Here is a 24,146-nt window from a genome sequence, read left to right as displayed (position 1 = left end):
CGACGGGAACTCCTAAACTGTTGATTTAAAGATCAGAGCATCTGATCTTTACCATCATTCATTTTCAACATATGTGAATAAGCTCTTTTGTAAAAGTCAAAAATTGTACATTATTCCTTTTATCTCTGAAATCATATTTTATTTTATTTTCCCACACAATTTACCATAAGATGAAATACTTTTCCATCTGAATGTCTTTTATTGCTCACTGAACCATAAACAATCAAACATATGTAGATAATATTAAATTTATACAGTGTCTGTGTGTTGTGCTCCTATGGCTCTAAGTTAAATTTTAAGGGATGGATGTTTCAGGAATCAATAAAATTATTATTTGTCCACAATCAATCAAACAATGTAACGAGTTTTGATAATTAATAAGCAATGAAAAGTAAAATTTGGAGGAAATATATTTCTTCATAAAATGGGCTGGCAAGGTTTGGTGCCCGAATTAAAAGAAACTTCTCTGACACCAACATAGTATTTTGAGTTGTCATATTGCTTGGCCTTACTGAAGTTTTTCATTGTGACAAAGGCCACATAATAAGAATTATCATGTGCTAGGAACACGCTGTTCTTTTTTCCTTTGTTTTCCTTTTTTCCAGCTTTACTGAGATAAAATTGACACATTACATTACCTAAGTTTAGGACGCACAATGAGTTGGGAGTTCCTGTCATGACACAGGGGTTAATGAATCCAACTAGGAACCATGAGGTTGCAGGTTCGATCCCTGCCCATGCTCAGTGGGTTAAGGATCCGGCATTGCCGTGAGCTGTCGTGTAGGTTGCAGATGCAGCTCAGATTCCACGTTGCTGTGGCTCTGGCGTAGGTCGGCAGCTACAGCTCCGTTTAGACCCCTAGCCTGGGAAAATCCATATGCCGTGGGAGCAGCCCTAGAAAAGGCAAAAAGACAAAAAATAAAAATTAAAAAAAAAAGATGCACAATGCGTTTATTTTATACATTTATATATTGCAAAATGATCACCACAATCCACATTATTCTTTTTTTTTTTTTTTTTGCCACACCCCATTGCATGTGAAAGTTCCCTGGTCAGGGATCAAACCTGAGCTGGTGTGTTGCAGTAGCAACACCAGATCCGTGCCGTTGTGCCACAGCAGTAACTCCCATGTTATTCTTTATAAAGCAACAAGAACAAGATGTGAAAGGAGAGGTGGGAAAGAGAAGGGCTGAACACCTTCACCAACATGTGCTGAGACAGTTCATTTTACAAGAAAGGGAATATTGGGAAGTTAAAGGTCTAGAATCTGAATCCTTTAAAAACTCTCCCCCCAACCCTTGGAAAGTCAGCTGTTACTGCGTGAGGTTGGCACACCCCAGCTTGAATATCACTAGGTGAGATTATGGCTTCATTTCACAACCCATCCTCCTTCTCCTATTTTCATGATGCTTCCTTTGCTAGGCTCTGTGGAAAGGGGAAATAATTAACAGCAAAAACACGAACATTTTCCCCCATTAGTGGAACTGGAATAAGTGATACTGGTCAGGCTCTATAATATTTGGGATGACATTTTCCCAGTATTCATTCCACAATTTGAGCCCTTCAGAAGGAGTGATATTTATTTGTTTGTTTTTTTTTTTATTTTGTCTTGTTTTGTTTTGGGGTTTTTTTTGGGGGGGGGGCACAGCCACAGCATATGGAAGTTTCCAGACTAGGGGTTGAATTGGAGCCACAGCTACCAGCCTACACCACAGCCACAGAAATGCAGGATCCAAGCCGCGTCTGCAACCTATACCACAGTTTATGGCAAGCTGGATCCTTAACCCACTAGCAAGGCCAGGGATAGAACCCACATCCTCATGGATACAATTTGGGTTCATTACCACTGAGCCACAAGGGAACTCCCAGAGAGGTGATATTTAAAAGTTCACATCTTATGGTCTTTTTTTTTTTTTTTTTTTTTTCTTTTTGTCTTTTTTGCTATTTCTTGGGCCGCTCCTGCGGCATATGGAGGTTCCCAGGCTAGGGGTTGAATCGGAGCTGTATCCACCAGCCTACGCCAGAGCCACAGCAACGCAGGATCCGAGCCACGTCTGCAACCTACACCACAGCTCACGGCAACGCCAGATTGTTAACCCACTGAGCGAGGGCAGGGACCGAACCCGCAACCTCATGGTTCCCAGTCAGATTCGTTAACCACTGCGCCACGATGGGAACTCCTAAAAGTTCACATCTTTAGTTCATTCAGGGCATGCCCCCTCTAGTGTTGCTGGAATCACACCTGCACGCGGCTACTAAGGCTCTGAGGTCTCTGCTGCATGTAGAGGATCATTCTTTGGGGCAGGAAAAGCAGGCCAATGGAAACATCATTTGAGGTCACTGTCACATTGTTTATGACAAGGGACAAATGCAGATATACGACTGCACAGTCACAATACAGTGAGCAAAGAACACATGTAGAAGGCAAGAATTTTAAAGATTACAGTGAAAGAGCTCAAATGGTCTTCTTCTTCTCCTAGGATCTAGAATAGGAGCCAAGAACACATGATGAGCCATTGCTTCAATTTAAAAAACCGATGTGTACGATTATAATCTGGAGCAAGTTGTCCCTGTTGAAATTGGCAGGTAGGTAAATCATGCTGTTTTGTGTTTCACATGGGTACTCTGAGCAACTGAAAATCAGGGCTCTGAGTTCTTTCCCAAACATCTATTCGGGAACCACTTGGGAAACTTCTTAAAATTCGGAATCCTAGGCAGAACCAGGACTATATTTTTTTTTTCCAGAATATATATATACATTATTTTTCAAAGTCTTTTCCGTTATAGTTATTACAAAATATTAAATATAGTTCCCTGTGCTAATAGAGCAGGTCCTTGTTGTTTATCTATTTTATGCATAGTAGTGTATATCTGCTAATCCCAAACTCCTAATTGATCAGCTATAAACATAAATAAAATATAATATATATAAATAATATATACTTATATAACTGAATCCCTTTGCTGTACACCTGAAACTAATGCAACATTGTAAAGCAACTTCAATTTCTTTAAAAAAAAATTTAAAAATCAATTCGGGGGAGGGGAGGGAGAGGGCTGGATTGGGAACTTGGGGTTCATAGATGCAGACTATTGCCTTTGGAATGGATAAGCAATGAGATCCTGCTGTGAGGCACTGGGAACTATATCTTGTCACTTATGATGGGGCATGATGATGTGAGAAAAAAGAATCCATACATATATGTGTAACTGGATCACCATACTGTACAGTAGAAAATTGGCAAAACACTGTAAACCAGCTATAAGGAACAAAAATAAAAATCATTGTATAAATAAATAAATACTTGCAGAGAAAAAACATAAAAAATAAATAGTATTTTTTTGGTAAAAAAAAAAAAAAAAACAATTCAGGAAATTCCCTTGTGGTACAGCAGGCTAAGTATCAGGCATTGTCACTGCTGCACTGGTGTGGGTTTGATCTCTGGCCCAGCAATTTCCATATGCCATAGGCACAGCCAAAAAAATCTATTCAGGCTTTGAGAACCAATGATTTAGAAAGTCAAGCTTACACAAAAAATGTGACCTTGCAAGATTTCTAATTCTGGAGCCCTAAACTTTCTTATTGTGCTGCTGTACTTACTTTTATATTCTATGCATGCTCATTGTCCTACTAGTATTTTAATATCAAAAAAGGAGAAAAATATAAAGGATGAGATTTTTTAACATGTATATCCTCATATTTTCTTCCCACCCCCAAATTGATCGTTTGACTTCCCCACACCCTACCCTGGGCATACATTCCACTTTGGAGATCATGTGCTTCTGGACGAGGACAGAAAACGACATGGAAAAGGAATGAAGCCCCCAGAGACGTCTATGTTATGTGGAAAAGGTGGCCAATGGAGGGGGGAGTTTTTAAATGGAAGTTATTGTTTATACCTTCTCTTAGTTTCTCCAGGCTTCAATTTATTTCAATTATTTTCACAGCTTTCTCAGGTGTCTGAATAGCCTTTCGACTCAATATGAAAAAAAAGATTACTCAAAATTGACTGAAAGCATGAAAGAGCTACCCTTTTAGGAACTGATGGAAAAGCAGACTTTCATGGATTACTTAAAGAAAAATATTGGGTTGCGATCCTGATCCTTAGAGATCAGGCTAACACTTTTGAGATATTAAATGATATGATATTTTTTCCCCTCCAATGTTTTTCCCTTTTCTTTCCAAAACGCTCAGCACCTTCCTCCACCCCCCACACCATTTCAAATGATGTTCTGTTGGCGTGAGCTCAGAGGCTTAGAGCCTTTGGTTTCCCGAATCCTAATTTCCAAATTGAAGCAAACATCCTTCAGAATTGAAGCTAAGGGCAGGGTCAAGTGCCAGAAGGAAATCTCTGCCAGAAAAATGCTTGAACAAGGCTTTCTCTGGAAAGACTGGAAAACAATTCCTCCAGGCTAGGGACGTGAGGGGACATAGAGGAAAAAAGAGACTGGGGATTCCTAGTGAAAGGGCCAGACACAAGGAAGCCAGGTGAGCAGGAGGAAAGGATGCAGCGAAGAGCTTTGCCTGAGCGACCAGAAGTTTTAGGGGCGCTGAGTGATCCACACTCTGCAGATTCTACAGCCATGACTCATTAAACAGTGCCACTGCTGGGCTGCCACCCTCAACCTGTGATGACCTCGCTCCACCAGCAGCCAGTTCATCTCTGATGGCCACCCAGCAGGAGGAATACCCCTTCCTCCTAGGAAACTTTACTCACAGTGTCTATAAAACTAAAAAAAAAAGGAAACCACCCCTAAGATCTGCATATTGATAAGAAAACTGCTGAATGGAAGCTGCTATAAGACCTCTGGATCTGAGACAGAGTTTGTAACAATGCAGGCTTTTGCACACACATGTGCCCCATACACACTTCTTTCCTTCTCTTTCACGGTGGGTGTGAAATTCCTAGTCAATTTGCAGTTATTGAGTATATCAACTAGTACTTCCAACTGTTCCTCTTTTTCCCAGTGTATCCTCACTGCCACTCAAAGAAAGGCTGGGAAAGAATGAAATCTTGTGATCAAGTGATCTAAGCAATCTTTGGAAACTATAAAATTGAAACCATGTCATCTATGTCATCATTCAAGACACCAGGACATTTTGGTGATACATGAGCAAGAAATGTGGAGTTACCCGCTGTGAGGATTACTATGTCACCTTGGAGAATGTTTCTGAATGAGATTAACATTTAAGTGGACATACTTTGAGGAAAGCCCATTACCCTCCCTAGCGTGAATGGGCCTCATCCAATCCCTTGAAGGTCAAACGGAACAAAAGAGTGGCCTCCCTGGGCAAGAGCAAATTCTCCAACAAGTTGCCTTCTGACTGGCCCTGCACCATTGGCTTTCCTGGGTCATGAGCCTGCCAGCCCACAGCAGAGATTCTGGACTTCCCAGCCTCCAGAGTGCATAAGCCAATTCCTTATATGAAATCTCTTTGGATAGGTAGATAACATATTATGTATATGTTATTATATTTTATTATATGTTGTTATATATTATATATATTGTTATATGTTATGTGATAGCAATATTACATGACATCATATAATTATATCTATAAATGATATGTAATATATATAATGTGGAACCAATTGAATATTTTTATATTATATATTATAACAGTGTGTTATTCTATTGATTCTGTTTTTCTGGAGAACCCTCACTGATACACCTATATTTTTTTTTCATTCCCCACATCTAAGCTTATGAATTCTACCTACAATACCGGGTATAATAAAAAATATATATATTTGGTCCTTATCACCATTCCTAGTACAGATTTCCCCACCAAAAATTAGAATTTCCTGAGCCATAATGTCTTTTTTGTTACTCAAAACAAATCCCTTCAGCCATACCTGGGTTTATGCTAATGAAGTGACTCTTGGCAGGAACACTTCAAGGACATGGACTGGTCACCAGAGGAACCATGCATGTGATCAGAGGGCTGGAAATTTCTCACCACTCCCACTCAGGGGAAAAAAAGAAGGCTGGAGATTGAGTTTAATCACCAATGGCCAATGATTTGATCAACCTCGCCTATGCAATACAACTTGGATTAAAACTTTGAAACAGTGAAGCTCAGGAAGCTTCTGGGTTGATGAATGCATCCTCATGCCAGGAGGATGATGCATCCTGACTGCAAGAGGATAGAGAGTCCTGCACTCAGAACCCTTCCAGACCTCGCCCTGCACCGCTCTCCATCTGGCTGCTCACTGTATCCTTTATAATAACTGTAATCCTGAGTAAAGCTCTTTCCTGAATTGTGGGTCATTCTAGAAAATTATCAAACCTGAGAGGGGCATCATGGGAACCTTCGAATTTGTCTTCAGCCAGGCAGAAATGTAAGTAGTCTGGAGATCCCAAGTGCTGGTATCTAACACAGATATAACCATGTGGAATGAAGCCCTGTGCCAACCCTGGGTAGTTAGTGTCAGAACCGTATTAAATTGTTGGCCCCCCAGTTGGTATTGATTAGTTGGCTATTATTAGGAAATAAACCACACTAGTTCGTATCACAATTCTAGGATTAGTTTCCATCTCCACTGCTGCCGTCCTAGTCCAACCTTCTTCATCCCTGTCCTGGACTTGCCTATGTCATAGGCTCCTCTCTAGGCTTTTTGCTTCCTCTGTTGGGCCTATAATACAGTTATCACTCAATCAGCACAGCAGGGTTTAAAAACATAAATCACATGTCATTTCTTGCTTAAAATTGTCCACTGGCTTCCTATCACACTTAGCATAAAAACCTGTCATCTTATTCTAACTTTCAAGGCTCTTGACTATCTGGCTCCTGTCTACTTATTGAGCCTTATCACATAGCACACTCCCTTGCTCATTAAGTCCTTTCCATGTGGTCTTCTTTCTGGTTTTCCATTTATTAAATCCACCAATCTTTTACTTGCCTTGGGGCTTTTATACTTATTCCTTCCTTGGCCCAACATGTTTAACCCTCTTCTCAACAGGCCCATCAAGGAATTATTCAGAATTCATCTCAGAGACACCTTCCCAGACCACACAAACAGGGCTGGAGATTCACCATCACAATAGCCTATTCTAATTCTCTGCATCCTTATCAGCACCTGACATATTTTGTGTTCGTTTATCTGTTTGTTTTCTAACTACAACCACAAGAAATGCTGGATTCATGAGAAATGGGACCTTGTCTGCCTTATGCATCACCCCATCCCCAGTGTCCAACAGGATCTGACCCACTTGGCCGACAGATGAATATTTGAAGACAGAGTGGTGGAAAAAAACTTCACACAGAAGGTAAAAGACCAAAGGGGAAATGTGGGGAGAGAAGGATAAATTAGGGGTTTGGGGTTGACATATCCACACAACTATGTATAAAAGAGATAGATAACAAGGACCTACTGCATAGCACAGGCTAATCTACTCGATATAGTGTAATAATCTACATATGGGGAACAAATCTGAAAAAGAATGGATATATGTATATGTATAACTGACTGACTTTCCTGCACATCTGAAATTAAAACAAATTTCTGAGTCAACTATGCTCCAATAAAATTAATTAATAATAATTTTTAAAAGACCAGGGGCTTCCCAATGGCTGAATTACTTTACCAGACAACAGCAGAGGCCACGATTATTCTCAGCTAATTCTGTGCTATAGTGTCTGACTGGCGATAGGGACTTGTGTTGGGAGCGAAACTATTTCAAGGATTTGCCCTGTGAAAGGAGCTGTTTATTAGAGCATCAGCAAATATAAACAACTTCTTATAAAACCAAACAGGAGGGCCAGCATCAAACAAGTTTCTGGCAAATTTCCTTGCTCTGGGCAGGGCTTTCACTGCAGTTCCCATGAAAACCATTCATTCTGCAAAGCAGTCAGCCTCCTGTCTCCTTGGGCACTAATTGCTCTGCTTGGTTAGGCAATTTAGGAAAACGCACCACTCTTCACACAGCTAAGGAAAGAGGAGAGGGGCAAATCTGGCTTTTTAAAAGTACAATGTGTTCTGATAGAAGAAAACACAGACAACCATTCCAGGAGAGAATGTTTCTAAATGGAAATGAATGCCTCATCTGAGACCAGGAAGGGGCTTCAGCCCTGAAGCCTCCGTGTTCTCCAGGAAATCTAGAATCCCACAGCTCCTGTGGGAAATGGAGAATTTTGGCATTTCTTGAATTCAGTATTGAATATCGTAAAGGCTTTGCCCTAAACAGACAGACTCTGTCTGCCATCCACTGGGTCTGCTTTCTGTTCGAAGGCAAAGATACAACCTTGTGCATATTGAAATTCAAAATTGTGGTTTCCATATAAATATGGCCAGCTGCTAATGCCAACAATTAACACTGCATATTTCACCTCTGCTGTAAATTAATATATCTCAAGTGGGACATTGCAAATGTCTAAAGGGAAACCCATGTGCACTGGGTAGTTAAATCCCTTAAAATGGCTCTAGCCTTTTATCCAGAAATTCCACTACCAGAAATTCATCCTGAAGGAAACAGTAAGGAATGCAGACAAGGATTTATTCTCAAGAATGTTCAAAATCCTAAACATTATAACAACTGAAATGTCTATCAATAGGGCAATTGTAAAGAAAAAAAATTACTGAGTGTGCCTATGACGAAATGTTATATAGTCATTAAAAATTATATTTATGGGGAACTTTTAAAAACACACTTGCGCTTTAAAGAATTCCACCGTGCTTCAAAAAGGTTCACAGAAACACTGGTTAATCCCAAAGAATGTCTGGATTTCCTCCTATCCTTTCCTTTTTTTCTTTCTTTCTTTTTTTTTTTTTTTTTTTTGAAATCAGAGATGTTGACATGCCATGGTGTTAACACGGGAGAAGTGGGTTGGAGATGAGTGTACCACTCATGAAAATCTATCTCCCCACATGAAAACAAGCTCTCTGTCCTTGAAAGAGAGGAAGTATGGCAGTCAGGGCGCTGAATGTTTCTTCCTGCCATCTGCTGATTCTACACTTTCAAATTATTTCTTAAGCAGCTGCTAGGCAGCTGTTTCAGCCTCCTGAGATAGGTAGAGAAGAAAGGAATGAAAAAAGAGTAAGACTCTACAGAGACTTCCGCACCATCCAGACTCTAGGGAGAGCTGTACTATTTAGCATGATGGAGGTGATCATATTACTTTTCTCTGGTAGACTCACCTGGTTGGTAAACGCTCGAGCCAGTCCAGTTGGTAGCTGGCTGTCTAGGGTCTATGGGTCGGTCATCTGTTCAGACTGATTTAAATCATCTGCCTAAGAAGGGGAGGTCGGGGGGGTGGTAAGAGTATCACTTAAGAGCCACGTGGACAAAGAATCAGGAGAAGCCAGGAAGAGAAAGGATTTTTGAGACAGAACAAAACTATCTCATCAGTCTCCCAAAAGTCACCAGAAAAACCTGCTGCTCAAGCAAAGCTAAATTTACTAAACTTCCTGCGATAAAGGAGAACAATCTTTGACAGAGCTTAGTAATGTCTCAAAATGGGGAAACTGGGGAAATATATTATGGAGTTTGGAGCCCTGGGTGATTTTAAGGTGAGCCTTGCAAGGTGGAAAACTGGTTGAGATTGATCAGGATTTATAAGATAATGGTTGTGGGTTGATGGGCAGGTGAGGTGAATATTTTAAAGAGAGCCCTGGAAAGCAAGCTACCTAGTGGTTCATAGTCTCGTCCATGAGCAAGTATTTCCTGGAGCAAATAGCTAAGATTTCTGTTCCTGGGCTTTGTTTTTATTGGTTTGGTTTCATTGGATTGTTGTTGGTATTACATACAGACAGGAAGGCATAATTGACCCCAATTAACACACAGATGAGGTAAATATGTTGAGTCCCAGTATTGTTTAACACAGAGATAGGAAATGATATTGGTTTCAGTCCTTATAGGAATTTAATGCAATTACTGGCAGTGTAATTGATAGCCTCCCCTGCCATTTCCCTGAAAATTTTTGGTAAAATCTACAGTGCTCACTAAGACTTTTTGAAGTGCTTTCACAGGTGGCTATAAGGAAATGTGGTACCCTGTTTCCAGGTACATGTAGGTATCAGAGATTGTCCTGAAACTCTTGTTTTCACATAGAGTGTCTTCTATCACCATATATCTAGTGCCCAACCCAATATTCAGTATACATAGTAAATGGGTAGTAGAGAGGAAACATACAAGGATGTGCTAAGCAGATTATGAGAAATAGAAGAAATAAGAATGTAAAGGAAATACTGTTTGCTGGATTTCAAAGCAGTGAGAGAAGAGGGCAAGAACTTAAGATCATCATTGATACAGGGAGAAATGAAGATGAAGAAGAAAGACTGTAAGATAAGAGTAAGCAAGGTTTGTCCTCATAGTCACAGGACCCTTCTAAGGCTAGTGAAGAGGTTGTGCTGGAGAAATAAGAATGCCTGGACAATGAAGATAGACCTAAGGGCTCTGGAAAGCAGACAGGTGGATATAAATATAAACTGAGAGTTTGGGACTAGCAATGGCAAGATGAGAGGAGGAACTTTTTTTAACAAAACAAATCTAGCTAAAGTTCAGCTTGGAATAGAGCAGCAGAAGCCAGTCAGAAGGAACAAGGTAAATAAGCCTTGGATGAGGGCATCCAAAAAGTTAATGGAAAAGACAGTATAGATATAAGATACGAACCAAGGCCAACAAGCTACAGAGGTTGAAACAGACCAAATATGAGTTATCTGACATAAAAGAAGAGTAAAATCAAACTCCAAGTTTGGAGGAAACATGATGGCTTTAAAGATCAAGAGTAAGAGACACACTAGGGTGGGAGGGAAGGATACGTACAATTTTAGGGCAGTTTGGGTTCCTTCAAACACAGAGATATCTAAGTTATATCCCTGGAAGGCAGTTAGAGATATGAGGGTAACACTTTGGTGAAATGACAGAAGATGAGACATTAGAGCAACCACCGCATATCCAGTGGTTCCCACAAATAAGAGATGGTGCTACAAGGACTAAGCAAGATCTCTGCCAGCTTTACTATGGCAGGAGGAGTGGGGGGGACACAGTTCTCCCCCAGGAGAAAAACTGGTCATTCACAAATTTGCAAAGTATGAAGGGAACCCTCAATCCCTACACAGGTGGGTCTCCCATTGACCCCAGGAAGAGCACTGCAGCTCACCTCCAAACTCACTCCCATTCTTTCTACTCTTCAGATGTGCTTGAGACAACCAGCATGTCCCAGCATGTGCTCCCGACCCGGCCTCTGGGACCCATGTCCCTACCTCCATCCTGGAGGACAGCTCCTCTGAGTTGGGCTCTCCTTTGTCCACTCATAGAAGTATTCAATAGAAGTCTTCCAGAGAGCTCCCCTTGTGGCTCAGCAGGTTAAAAACCCAACTAGTATCCATGAGGATGAAGGTTGGTCCTGGCCTCACTCAGTGGGTTGAGGATCCAATGTCGCTGTGAGCTGTGGCATAAGTCACACACAAGGCTCAGATCCTTCATTGCTTTGGCTGTGGTGTAGGCCTGCAGCTGCAGCTCCAATTCAACACCTAGCCTTCCATATGCCAAGGGTATGGCCCTAAAAACAAAAAACAAAAAATGAAGTCTTCCAGACTCTTCAGCACAAGGTAGCTACAACGCAAGCAAAAGACTTTCTCTGCTATTTTGAAGGATTCTCACCATAATCCCAAGTTTTATTACAATTTAAAAATACTCTCTTCTTCACGAAGGATGAGGAAGAAAGCCAGGAAAGAATACAAAAAGCTGGAACAAGGATAATTTACTTTTCCACTGATGAAAAAACTATCCCAGGGAGACGGGATTAAGATGGTGGAATAGAAGGACTGGAGCTCAACTTCTCTCCTAAAAACAACAAAATTCACAACTAAAGGCTGAGCAATCTCCACCCAAATGGACCGGAAACCCATACCCTACTCCAGAAGGAAAAGAGGAGGCCACATCCACAGGTAGGAGAGGTGATTTCGTGATATAAACAACCCATACCTCCTGGGTGGGAAGCTCCACAAACTGAAAACTAACTGGCTCACAGAGACTCACCTACAGGAGTGAGAGTTCTGAGCCCCACATCAAACCCTCACATGCTGGGATCTGTCACTGGGAGAAAGAGCCCCTGGAGCATCTGGCATTGAAGGCCAGTGGGGCTTGTGCACAGGAGCTCCACAGGACTGGGGGAAACGGAGACCCCATTCTTAAAAGGTGCACACAGACTTTCACATGCACTGGGTCCCAGGGCAGAGCGAGGTCTCCACAGGAACCTAGGTCAAACCTGACAGCAGTTCTTGGAGGACATCATGGGAAAACAGGGGTGAATGTGGCTTGTTGTGAGGGAAGGACATTGAAGGCAAAGCTCTCAGGAATATTCAGCAGTTGCCTTTCTCTGGAGGTGGCCATTTTGGGGAAATATGGCCCCACTTTTCAGTCAGTGCTGAGAAGCCCCAGGGCAAACAATGACCCAGGTGGGATCACAGCCCCACCCCTCAGTAAACAGGCTACCTAAAGAGCCTCAGGCACACAGCAGCCCCTAATCCCATCCAGAGACTAAGCCCCACCCACCAGAGGAATTAGAATCAGCTCCACCTACCAGGGGGCAGGCATCAGACCCTCCCATCAGGAAGCCTACAGAAAGCCCCCATACTGACTTCAGCCACAAGGGGGGTAGATACCAGAAGTAAGAGAGGCTACAGCTCTATTATCTATAAAAAGATCACCACACCAAAAACCTATAAAAATGAAAAGACAGAGAACTATAACTCAGATGAGGGAGAAAGGAAAAACCCCAGAAAATCAGCTAAGCAAGGAGGAGATTCTCAGCCTCCAGGAAAAAGACTTTAGACTGTCGATGCTGAGGATGATGCAAGACATTGGAAATAAACTGGAGGCAAAGATGGATAACGTACAGGAAACACTAACCAAAGAGATACGAGGTATAAAACTTAAACAAGAAGAGATGCAAAATACAATAACTGAAATAAAAAACTCACTAGAAGCAGCTAACAGCAGAATACAGGAGGCAGAAGAATGAATAAATGAGGTGGAGGACAGATTAGAAGAAATTACGGATGCAGAACAGAAAAGAGAAAAAAGATTGAAAAGAAATGAAGAGAGTCTCAGGGAACTCTGGGACAATGTTAAACGCACCAACATCCATATTATAGGGGTGCCAGAAGGAGAAGAGAGAGAGAAGGGGACAGAAAAAAATATTCCAAGAGTAATAGCCGAAAATTTCCCTAACATGGGAAAGGAACCACTCACTCAAATCCAGGAGGCACAACGAGTACCATATAAAATAAACCCAAGGAGGAACACACTGAGACACATAACAATCAAACTGACCAAAATTAAAGACAAAGAGAAAATCTTGAAAGCAGCTAGGGAAAAGAAACAAGTAACATACAAGGGAACCCCAATAAGGTTATCGGCAGATTTTTCAGCAGAAACTCTGCAGGCCAGAAGGGAGTGGCATGATATACTTAATGTGATGATAGGAAAAAACCTCCAGCCAAGATTACTCTACCCAGCAAGGCTCTCATTCAGATTTGAAGGAGAAATCAAAACCTTCTCAGATAAGCAAAAGCTGAGAGAATTCAGCAACACTAAACCAGCCTTACAACAAATACTAAAGGAACTTCTCTAGGCACAAAAGAAAAGATCAGCAACAGGAAACAAAAATGCCACAAATGACAAGGCTCACCAGTAAAGGTATATATACAGTAAAGATACAAAATCATCCATGCACAATTATACCATCAAAATCAGAAATCATGAGAAGAGGTGGGTACAAATGCAGGACACTGGAGATGAACTTGCAATTAAGAGACTAACAACTTAAAACAATCTCATATACATATAGACTCTTACATCAAAACTTTAGAATAACTGCAAACCCAAAATCTACAATTGATACACAAACAAGGAATCTCTGGAGAAGAAATATATCTCATAGTAAATAAGTGCATAATCCACCAGGAAGGGGGTCATTTGACATCATTCTTGGAATGCTGAAGTCTCCTTAGATCTGATTCTGATTTCCTCTCCATCAAAGAATTTATGATAGTTATAATTAAATAATGCCACTGTACAATTAAATAATACAGTTCTACAATTGTATTATTAATAACCATTTCTCTCCATGGTACAATGTAAAATCTATAATGTCTTGTTTATCACATCACCTAGAATGGTGTAATGCCTTTATTGAAGAATCAATGAGATGGAACAAATTGTGAGGACATATTTATATAGTTACACTGTTTTTTAACCAACTTATGCATTTTATATTTTACTTATTTTCAGAGGGTGTATTATTTTTGTTATGCTTACCAGTTACGTTATTCTTTTTACTACGCTATATAAAATATTTAATGGTATATAAGGCTTTCTTCTTTATAAATTTTAGTTGCATAATATAACAATTTAATATTTGCTAATTTTTAAAGAAAAATTGAAATGTAATAGATAAAACTAAGTAGTAAAGATGAAAGTTATAAAATTGGGATAAAGTATAGAATAAATTTCCTATTTGTCTCAGCATATTTTCCATTCCACTTCTCCAGTGGGAGTCACTTAATCTGTTTCTTAAGATCCATGTTATAATAATCTGTGTGAATGTAATTGTGTGTAAATGTATGTATTTTATTCTGTAAAAAAAAAAAAGAAAAAAGAAATAAAGTCTTTCAAGGCAAAAAAAAAAACTATCCCATAAAAATGACTTTATTTCAGTGTTTCTTGGTGGAGGGGGTAGCATCTCTTAAATTCATTCTGTAGAGAATAAAGCACAGGAAGAAGAGAGAAATAAACAGAGAAGAGGAAGAAAAACTGGTCAAGGGAAGGAAGAGTCAGGAATGAAATCACTAGAGAGGTAAATTCTGCAGAGCCCTGGAAAATAATGGCAGATAAAAAGTCCTCAGACTTGACCATGAGAGAGATGGTGACCTTCAAAGAGAAGTGTCAGGGGGGAAGGGGTTGATATGCCAGCCTCAATTCAAATCACCCAAGATTCATCCCCTCTAAGCCTGTTCGTTCTTGACCTAGCTTGCCTGACTTCATATAAATAATGGCATGTCAGCCTCCCCAAATCTCTTGGTTAACTCAAGAAAGCAGAAGAACACTTTATATGAGCAATAACACTGTGGGTTTCATGGCACTCATGATAATTTGTAAAACCACATGTTTTAACACATGCACAGCAAATTTAATTTCAAGAAACACTTGTTTTCAGCTTACTGCCCTCTGCCACATAGTGGCTCTTGGCTGAGTTTCCTCAGACTGCATATTGTGGCACCTTCTCAAATCAACCTGTGAGAAGTTTCCTTAATTAGTCCATACGCTGAGCATCTGTGCTATTCTCTTAGTATTTTCTGTCAGAAAGCTAAGCCACATCCCTCAGCTGGTATTTGTTTTTAAACCAAGTTCAAGTTCTGACATACTTTTTTTTTAAGGTACTGAAATTTCATGCAGGGATCCTTACCAGATACTTTGAATTTTACCCATCTGACATAACAAATGCTCTCAACCCCCTGTTCACAAACGAGTGCTTCCATTCAAAGAGAGATCCTATAAATTTGCAGCTGGATGCGATTCTAGGCACTGCCATTGTATTAGTCTTTTTTTTAATGAGATGGTCAACTCTAAGGCATATTTGATAACTAATACTTTCATGGTTAAAGCCCATAACCAAATTTATAAATTAATTTTATAAGATGATACTATCTAGTTTAATTCAACTTGCAAAAGTCATTAGCCATTGTTAGTAAAATAGCTGTTTATACAAATCAGCCCACAGCATCATGGCCGAAATGACTTCTTAAGCCCCTTTCACTAAGCCATGTCATTTAGACACTGACTTTTAAGAGATACATTCCAAGTTCAATAAAGCAAAAGGACGAGTCAAACAAAAGCAATATTAGTGTGAGTATAATTCAGAGTTCTCCAGAGGAACGGAACCAGTAGGAAATATATGTGTGTGTGTGTGTGTGTGTGTGTGTGTGTGTACACATATATGTATGTATAAATATGTGTGTGTGTGTAAATATACATATACATACCTATACATTTTTTGGAGATTTATTTCAAATAATTGGTTTACATTGTTGTGGAGATTATCTAAAACGTGTAGGGCTGGTGGCAGTCTGGAAATTCAGGTAAGATTTCTATGCTTGGAGTTCCCGTCGTGGCTCAGTGGTTAATGAACCCGACTAGGAACCATGGGGTTGGGAGTTCGATCCCTGGCCTTGCGTGGGTTAAGGATCCGGTGTTGCTGTGAGCTGTGGTGTAGGTCGCAGATGCGGCTCAGATCCTGCGTTGCTGTGGCTCTGGTGTAGGCCGGTGGCTACAGCTCCGATTGGACCCCTAGTCTGGGAACCTCCATATGCCGCAGGAGCGGCCTAAGAAAATGACAAAAAAAAAAAAAAAAAAAAAAAAAGATTTCTATGCTGCAGTTTTGAAGCATAATTTCTTCTTCATCCAAGAAACCTCAGCTTTTGCTATTAAGGGCTTCAACTAATTGGACAAGACCTATTGATATTACCAAGGGTAAATATCTTTATTTAAAGCCAATTAATAGTCCCTTTTTTTTTTTCTTTTTTTTTTTTTTTTAGTTGCATCTATGGCACATAGAATCTCCCAGGCCGGGGATCAAACCTGTGCCATAGCAATGACCCAAGCCACAGCAATGACAATGCCAGATCCTTAACCCACTAGGCCACCAGGGAACTCTTGCACATTTTTTAAAATTGTGGTATAGTTGATTTACAATATTATATGTTTCAGGGATACAATATAGTGATTCACAATATCTAAAGATTATACTCCATTTATAGTTATTATAAAATATAGGCTATATTCCCCATGCTATGCAATATATTTCTTATAACTTACTTATTTTATACATAGTAGTTTATCCCTCTTAATCCTCTTTTCGTTAAATTTTTTTAAATTTTAGTTTATTTTTTCTTTTATTTTTATTTAAAATAAAATTTTAATTTATTTTTTCCCTCAATTTTAAACTTTTTAAAATGTTTAACATTCTTACTGAAATACAGTTGATTTACAATGTTGTGATAATTTCTACTGCACAGCAATGGGACTCAGTTATACATATACATATATCCATTCTTCTTCAGATGCTTTTCCCATATAGATTATGGCAGTCTATCTGGTAGAGTTCCCTGTGCTACAGGTCCCTATTGGCTAGTCATTCCATATACCTCAGTCAAACCCCCAGTCCTTCTCTCCTACCCCCTACTTGTCCCCTTTGGTAACCAGAGTTTTATTTTCAGTCTACAAGTCTCTTTCTGTTCTGCAAAAAAGGTTCATTTGTATCTTTTTTTTCAGATTCCACATATAAGTGACATCATAAATTGGCTAAAACATTGTGTTTTTATCAAATAAGCAAACAAAGTCATTGATTGTAGATATTAACCACATCTACAAAATGCTTTCACAGCAATCCCTAGATTACTGTTGGGTTATGTATTTGAGTGCTATAGCCTAGGCAAGTTGACACATAAAACTAGCTCTCACAGCATGGCCATCCTTGTGGGTCCATAATATCTTTATAGTTCCAGTATCAGCAAAGACTTATCAGATTGGGGAGAACATAACAAAAGCATGAAAGGCGTGAGCTCCTGCTTGGCAAGAGAAGATCAGCAAATGATAGAAATATTATCACAGAAAGGTGCATAAACCACATAAGCTATAATCACATAAGCTGTGGAGAGACATCCTATAAGGCCAAAACCCAACACTAATTAACACATTGACTTTAGTCCTTTGTATGCTTTTATTATCAAAACCAATCACCATTTGATTTAAGCAAACCATACCACGTTAAAGGAAGGCATTTAACTGTCTGAGCTGAAAAAAGTCTCACATTATACAGATTTTAATTTTAGCCAGGCTATGTAATACTTCTCTGTTGTCAAAGTATATGTTTTTTTTTAACTTGATGGTGTTGTATAAAAATAATTATGAAATAAATTCTGATTCATCAATTTATAGATTATGCCTCCTTAACAGTTTTACCATACAAAAGTGCTATAATTAAGGAAATGAGAAAAAAATTAAAGGATAAGGAAGTTGCTAGAATAATTAGCAGCTAGCTTTTATTCTAGCTGCCATGTTTCTTTTACATCCTAGTTTCACTTCTTTTTTTCATTCCCTCGCATTTAAAAAAAAGAAAAGAAAAGAATGAAAGAAATTACCCTTTGGAAACTAGAACTATCAATATCAAATCTCTATCTTGAGCTTTATGATGATTAATCTTATGTGTCAACTTGGCTAGGCTACAGTGCTGAAGTGTTCGGTCAAACACCAGTGGAAACGTTCTTGTGAAGTATTTGAGGATGTGATGAACATTTACATCAATAGACTGTGAATAAAGTAGATTACTCTCCCTAATGTGATTGGGCCACATGCAATCAGCCGAAGCTTTCCCATAGAAGAGGAAGTTCTCCACAAGACTCTAACAGAGAAGCTCTGCCTGCTTTTGGACTGCTGCCCTGTGGAGTGTAGCCTGAACAGCGAAATATCAGCTACCCAGATTTCCAGCCTACTGGTCTGTCCTTTCAGTTTTGGATTTGCCAGCCCCAGGAATTGCATGAGCTGATTCCAGTCAATCAGTTAATAGATAAATAGATGCTAGGTAGATAAATAAATATGGGGGGGGGGTATGTGTGTTTGGAAAGAGATATATACACATACTGTTGTACTGTTTCCCTGAATTCACACAAAATTCTTCCTAAAATTTTTCATAAATATTTTACACAAGAAGTACAACTCATTGTAACAAAAAAAGTCTTAGTTTATATGTCTGATTTTTTGGTTTTTGTTTTTTTCTTTTTAGGGCCGCCGCTGAGGCATATGGCGTTTTCCAGGCTAGGGGTCAAATCGGAGCTACAGCTGCCAGCCTACACCACAACCACAGCACCGCAGGATCCAAGCCTCGTCTGCAACCTACACCACAGCTCACAACAATGCCAGATCCTTAACTCACTGAGCGAGGCCAGGGATCAAACCCACAATCTCATGGTTCCTAGTCTGATTCATTTCTGCTGCACCACAACGGGAACTCCTATATGCCTGTTTTTTACCAGAAATTAAATAAATTATTTCAGTGGTATGAGGTGCCTTAAGTTTTAACCTGAAAGGTTTGAGATGTATTTCTTTTTCTTTATTTTGACCTTGACCTTTCAAGGACTCACATACCTGTTCATTCATAAACAGCAGTTGGCAAGACTGGATAAATGCTTCCTCCTTCCAAACACTGCCTTATTATTGCCTGAGGTTTCTAGGTAATGGATACTGGTCAGTCTAAATAAATGACAGATGTTCAGCATGGAACCTGCATGCCTGTGCCTAGAGAGGATAAGAATTTGCTGTGGTGGAATTAGGAAACCAAACCAATATGGTAACCTGGGGTTGTCCACTGGGACAGCTGGAGATTACTCTATTATCACCCTTTCTTAGTGCCTACTTCTGTGGAGCCATTCAGTCAATTTTCATTTGCCTAATTAATCTGAGAATAGCCGTGGTTAAGGAACAGAGGAAAAGTATAACAGACGTGATGTGAATATTAATCTCTTATGAGACCGCTTTATTGATAAGTTTTGCTGAAATGGGTAAGCTTTGCCTTGTTGCCAAGGCAACCTGTGCACAGGAATAATGGAACTGTACCTCATTCTGGCAAATGGTCCTTGCAATTTAATAAACAGAAAAATAAATATAGCTCCAGACTCCCATCAGAGGAAAGAAAGAAAAGAAAAATACAAAAGGGAGAAAGATGGTATTTGGGGAGGTGGATATTGGGTTTCGAGACTGGGATTAAATGCTCTCTTCCCAGAAGCAAGCCAACTCTATCAGGAATACAAAAAGCCTATATCACAGCCTTTGAAAACAAACTTTTGGTTACCAAAGGGGAAAGGTGGTGAGGGGTATGGATTGGGAGTTTGGGATTGGTATACACATGGTGTGGAATGGATGGTCAGTCGAGACCTGCCGTATAGCCTAGGGAACTCTACCTGATATTCTGGAGTAATTTATATGTGAAAAGAATCTGAAAAAGAATGGATATGTGTATATGTATAACTGAATCACTTTATTGTAGAGCAGAAATTATCGCAATATCATAACATCATAAATCAACTATAATAAAACTTTAAAAAATAAAAATAAAATAAAATGCTAGCTATTCAAAAAGAAAAAGTATACATCTAAGTCAAATACATTGTTCCCTGCCCCCCTTCTCTCTCCAATCTTATTTATTTTTTTTTTTTTTTTGTCTTTTTTTGTCTTTCGTTGTTGTTGTTGTTGCTATTTCTTGGGCCGCTCCCGCGGCATATGGAGGTTCCCAGGCTAGGGGTCGAATCGGAGCTGTAGCCACCGGCCTACGCCAAGCCACAGCAACGCGGGATCCGAGCCGCGTCTGCAACCTACACCACAGCTCACGGCAACGCCGGATCCTTAACCCACTGAGCAAGGGCAGGGACCGAACCCGCAACCTCATGGTTCCTAGTCAGATTCGTTAACCACTGCGCCACGACGGGAACTCCCAAACTTATTTATTTTATTTTTTTTTTTTAAGCAAGAAACAGACTTATTAAGATAGGATGCTTGTGAGAGATGCAAGCAAGCAGGCATGGAAGCTCTCACCCAATCTTATTTATTATCACCTTCCTGTGTTCTCTTCTGTCCGGCACTACTGTGCTCCTTGGTTTTCCTCTAATATGCCATGTTCAACTCTGCACTGGATGCTTTGTCTGCCTGGAAACCTCTCTCCCTAGAAATGCACCTGGCTCCCCCTCCCTCCTCTCCTATAGGTCCTCTTCTCAGAGAATCCTGCCCTGGCTGCTACGTAGAAAACAGCCTCTCCCCACCCCCACCTCTGTCCTTCTCATCATTTTATCCTACTTATTTTTTTATAGCATTTATCACCACTTAATAGCAAATATCCACCTATTTCTTTTTTTTTTTTTTTTTTTGTCTTTTGTCTTTTGTTGTTGTTGTTGTTGTTGTTGTTGTTGCTATTTCTTGGGCCGCACCCGAGGCATATGGAGGTTCCCAGGCTAGGGGTTGAATCGGAGCTGTAGCCACCGGCCTACGCCAGAGCCACAGCAACGCGGGATCCGAGCCTCGTCTGCAACCTACACCACAGCTCACGGCAACGCCGGATCCTTAACCCACTGAGCAAGGGCAGGGACCAAACCCGCAACCTCATGGTTCCTAGTCGGATTCGTTAACCACTGCGCCACGACAGGAACTCCTCCACCTATTTCTTCATTCTCAGCTTCCCCACTAGAACGTAAGCTCTTTTAGAGCAGATTAGGAATATCCTGCCCACTGTTCTGTCATCAATATTGTGAAGCATTTTTTCGTTTCTTGTACCATAAATTCTTAGTTGTTAATAAATGAAGTTGTGCTTCTAATCTTTAAAAATCCAGTTAAGGAGCTAAAACTAAGACATAAAAACAAGTATATCATGTTAATATGGTAGAAAATAACAAGACAAAACCAAACCCAAAGGCAATTGCAGGGGGGTACAATTTGGGTTAGAAGTGGGGGAAAGCATTCTTGGGAACATGGGACTTCAGTCCCTACCAGAGAAGTCTTCCTAAAACAGCACTTGCGGGGAGTTCCCACTGTGGTGCAGCACAAACAAATCTGACTAGTATTCATGAGGTTTCAGGTTCCATCCCTGGCCTCACTCAGGGATCCAGCATTGCCAGGAGCTGTGGTGTAGGTCACAGATGCAGCTATGATGAGTTGCTATGGCTGTGGCATAGGCTGGCGGCTACAACTCCAATTTGACTCCTAGCCTGGGTGTCTCCATATGCCATGGGTATGGCCCTAAAAAGACAAAAATGAAATAAAATTTTTAAAAATGAATTAAAAAATAGTAATAACAATCAATCTCTTCCCCCCACCCCCAGAGGAAATTGTTCTGAGTGTAGCTGTAGATTCTTTGTGTCTGTGGGACAAGGTGAGGTCAGGAACCTCCTGCTTCGCCGTCTTGAATCAGAGACCTTAAGTCTCTGATCATGAACAAAAAATTTCTTTCTTCTTTTTTTTTTTTTTTTTTTGGCCTTGCCTGTTGCAAAAGGAAGTTCCTGAGGCAGGGATCAAATCTGTGCCATAGCAGTGACTAGAGCCACTGCAGTGACAACACTAGATCCCTAATCCTACTGCACCACAAGGAAACTCCAAAGGACTTATTCTCTGAATGTGTCAAATAAATAAATTTGGAGAAAAAGACAAGAAAGCTGTTACTAAAGAAAAAAGCTAAAAAGAAGAAAATGGAGCCAGGTATCCTCTGGGAATTTTGTTTGGTTGTTTTTTTTTTGTTTTTGTTTTTGTTTTTTGCTATTTCTTGGGCCGCTCCCGCGGCATATGGAGGTTCCCAGGCTAGGGGTCGAATCGGAGCTGTAGCCACCAGCCTACACCAGAGCCACAGCAACGCGGGATCCAAGCCGCGTCTGCAACCTACACCACAGCTCATGGCAATGCCGGATCCTTAACCCACTGAGCAAGGGCAGGGACCGAACCCGCAACCTCATGGTTCCTAGTCGGATTCGTTAACCACTGCGCCACGACGGGAACTCCCTGGAAATTTTGGAATAAACTGTCAAAATGCCATATTTGACCCTCCAAAGTAAAATCAGCTACGTTAATAATCAGAAGACAGGTCTGGAAATTTGGCAATACGAACAATTCTATACCACTTTTAGAAGAGAGTGAGACAGAGAGTCTCATAACAGAAAGAAATTTCCAGCATCTCTTACATGATTCCAACATGATTGGAATCATGATTCAGTGAGGAGAAAAAGAAAGTCAATATCTTCCTATTACTAATAAAGCCCTAAATAAGCTACTAACTTGGAACTGGGGAAGTAGCCAAGTGAGGAACTGAGAAGTAAAGATTTTATTTTTAGATCCTAGAGAATATTAGGATTGGATTTTTAGATGAGGTGCTTGTGTTTTATTTCCTTGATTAGGGCCCTGCCATGCTGCTTTTTAAACATTGCTGCATGCCTGCGGCTTTCACTTGGCTATCTCACCCAAATTAGATGGTCCTTATTGTGATAAATTACATTATTCAAGGTTGTTAGTTGCTAACAACAGCAAATGGCTATTGAAGCAGGAAAGGAATTTAGTCAGAGTCTTCAGATGAGTCAGAGTTTTATAGGCTGGCTAAGTAACCAGGCACAAAACCTAAGTTACACTCTCCTATGGCCGATAGGCCACTGACACTATCCCAAAGCAAGGGCCTCAGCACACAGCTCAGGCCTCACAGATGGCCTCATGCTTTCCTCCTCTGCTCTCGCAGCTGCCAGCTTCCCAACCAAGCCAGGGTGAAAACCACATGCAAGACCTCTGCTTCCTTTGGGGTTCTGTTCTAAGTCCAAGTCCAGGGGTTCCCATTGTGGCTCAGTGGGTTAAGAACCTGACTAGTATCCATGAAGATGCAAGTTCAATCCCTGGCCTCCCTCAGGGGGTTAAGGGTCCAGCATTGCCACAAGCTGTGGTGCAGGCTTCAGACATGGCTCTAAACTGGCATTGCCGTGGCTGTGGTCAGCAGCTGTAGTTCCCGGGCTAGGACTCAACCCCTAGCCCGGGAACTTCCATGTGCAGCAGGTGTGGCCCTAAAAAGAAACATACAATACCATACAATACAATAAAATAAATCCAAGCCCAGCACAAGTGCATCTCATTTGTCGCATGCTCTTGTTTGGTGGCAAAGGATACTGCCAGGTGGAGCTATTTTGGATCCAAAAGGAAAAGAAGAAATCTGTAATGCTAATTTTGTCTTTATTTAAAATGTTGTCCATCACCCAATTTTGAAATTTTTTTTGAAATGTTACATGAAAATACTGTGTATCTTGATTACTGAGTTTGGGGGTTCTCCCTTAAATTTGTTCCATAAGGTGAAAGCCTCACTCACCTCACTTTGGTTCCAGCCCTGACAAGAAAAGCTGGGAGAGTGAGTTTCTCAATAAAGTTCACTTTCTGGACTGAAAGGTGCTATGACACAGAGTGATGGCCCCCAAAGATATCCACATTCTAACCTCCAGAACCTGCAAATGTGTTACTTTACGTGGCAAAAGGAACTTTGCAGACGTGATTAAGAATCTCAAGATGGGAAAATCATATAGGATCATCCAGAGGATCCATATCTCATCACAGGACTCTTTCTGGGAGGAAGGCAG

At 40.4% G+C, this 24,146-nt stretch overlaps 1 long non-coding RNA gene across 2 annotated transcripts in view; it reads right to left on the bottom strand.

Annotated features, from left to right (window-relative positions):
- The window catches only part of LOC106506454 (uncharacterized), an 86,998-nt gene that overhangs the window by 26,366 nt on the left and 36,486 nt on the right, over positions 1-24,146 (bottom strand). For both annotated transcript variants that reach the window (XR_014830816.1, XR_014830815.1), the window contains exon 2: positions 11,208-11,506. This is a non-coding gene — a long non-coding RNA (uncharacterized LOC106506454). The remainder of the gene's footprint in view (positions 1-11,207; positions 11,507-24,146) is intronic.

The sequence above is a fragment of the Sus scrofa genome, chromosome 16 (genome assembly GCF_054392235.1).
Source record: "Sus scrofa isolate SSC_HxYL_T2T_F1_AM1 chromosome 16, Sscrofa_HxYL_maternal_Yorkshire_Landrace_v2.0, whole genome shotgun sequence".
Lineage (NCBI taxonomy): Eukaryota > Metazoa > Chordata > Mammalia > Artiodactyla > Suidae > Sus > Sus scrofa.
This window is presented reverse-complemented; position numbering and strand designations above follow the sequence as displayed.